This window comes from Pinus tabuliformis, chromosome 7, assembly GCF_031772625.1.
Source record: "Pinus tabuliformis cultivar Carrire ecotype Pingquan chromosome 7, CPIR1, whole genome shotgun sequence".
Taxonomy (NCBI): Eukaryota; Viridiplantae; Streptophyta; class Pinopsida; order Pinales; family Pinaceae; genus Pinus; species Pinus tabuliformis.
Window position 1 is genome coordinate 212,158,470 of NC_142293.1, and position 1,630 is coordinate 212,160,099.

Here is a 1,630-nt window from a genome sequence, read left to right on the forward strand (position 1 = left end):
AGTTTTTGAGCAATGTGTCTGCTATAAATCTTGGTGAGTATAGTTTTTGTTTCCATTGGTTATACGTATTAAAATGGGTTCTTTTATTTAGACAACCCAACCCTATTTGACCCCTTCTTAGAGTAAGAGTAATTGTTCTAAACTAGTAAGTGATTTCATTATTCCATTGGCAATTTTCCTTCACATTCATGGGTTGTAGGTTAATGATTCAAGGTCCTTTAAAACTTTTGAGGCGGTCCATTATCCTAATGGGCCTATAATATTTCATAATCTCTTCGACACATAATACACTACCATAATGTTTAATGGTCACAACAACCAATAATATTGTTAATCTATTATTGGCATTTCATATTATGTTTCACAAGGAAATGATTCGTGGTAATTACTTTGCTCTCATATTTGGGATATGTAACTGTTTATTTGAATGTACACGTGGCTTTATTTGTGAGGGCCACATCATTCAGTCCCATGTGAAATCACATGGACCTTCTAGTGAGCACAATATCGACGACTTAGATCTCAAGATCTTGATCCAACGATGATAATGCATTTAGGGTTTGATTTGAAATGTAACCCCTACCCTTAGCTCGTCTGTTCATTTCCATTGTTTTGGTCGTGGCGACTCGAACAGTCCTCTATTGCCTCGTTGTTATAGTTCCAGCGTAGATTCTCTGCCACACGGCCTACACTGCACCTCCTATGAACTGTAATGGCATTGTCTGTAACTAATTCCAAATTCCTTCGTGTTATTCACACAGGAACTGGCAGTTTTTTAATATTTCACTGGATTTCTTTTACTTAAATTTTCCACCCTTTCTACTTTTCTCATTGACATTCCTTTTGTTAGGTGAGGCATTTACTGTCAGGAGAATGGTTCAATAAGACAATGCACCTAGGGTTTTCTAGGACAATCCCGTGTAGCGTCAATTCTTTCCTTCATTGCAATTTCAATTCATAATGTTATTAATTTTTTCTTGAATTTATTAGGGTTTACAATTGAAACCCTTGGTTGATTTCAGGTTCCAGTTTGAGAGCTGCCCCACACTTTCTAGGTATTGTTCCGGCTACCTCTGGTGATTAAATTTATCGTTAATTTTTTTATGGGATAAATGGCTCATGCTAGTGACCTTGCGCGCAAAATGGGAGGCTTATCGTTAATTTTTTTTATACATCTATTCTAAGATTCAATTTCACACCTCATTTTGCAGTTGAGTTGACCACTATGATATTGTAACAGTTTTTCTTAACCTGGCTTCCTATTTTGTGTATTTGTATGGAACTTATCTCTATTCTGTAAAGAAATTAAAAACTTTGAGTGTCCCTTTTGGAACTCATGGGTTTTCCCCTTTATTGGTATAATTCATTATTAGCGTATCTTTCGGTCATGGTGACCATGACTAAGACTTCATGCTTGCCAGAACAATCCTTCTCATATGGGTTTTTTTCTTTTTCTTTTTTCACTCAGGGTTTTATTTTCTTTTCTTGCCAAAACCCTGAAACGCCCAGAAGGAGTCGAGGTCTGCTCTATTGGGATACAATTTTCTAAGAGGGTTGTTATTCTTCTAGTACTCTAACATTTGCGTTTTGGTTTTGGTTTCATATGAGGAAAGGCATGTAATTGGGCATT

The 1,630-nt window shown here is 36.3% G+C and overlaps 1 long non-coding RNA gene across 1 annotated transcript; it reads left to right on the forward strand.

The window, feature by feature from the left end:
* Positions 1–602: 602 nt before the first annotated feature.
* Positions 603–1,351, forward strand: LOC149246605 (uncharacterized). Its single transcript, XR_016265577.1, has 2 exons — positions 603–850; positions 1,023–1,351. It is a non-coding gene; the product is annotated as an uncharacterized LOC149246605 (long non-coding RNA).
* Positions 1,352–1,630: the final 279 nt, after the last annotated feature.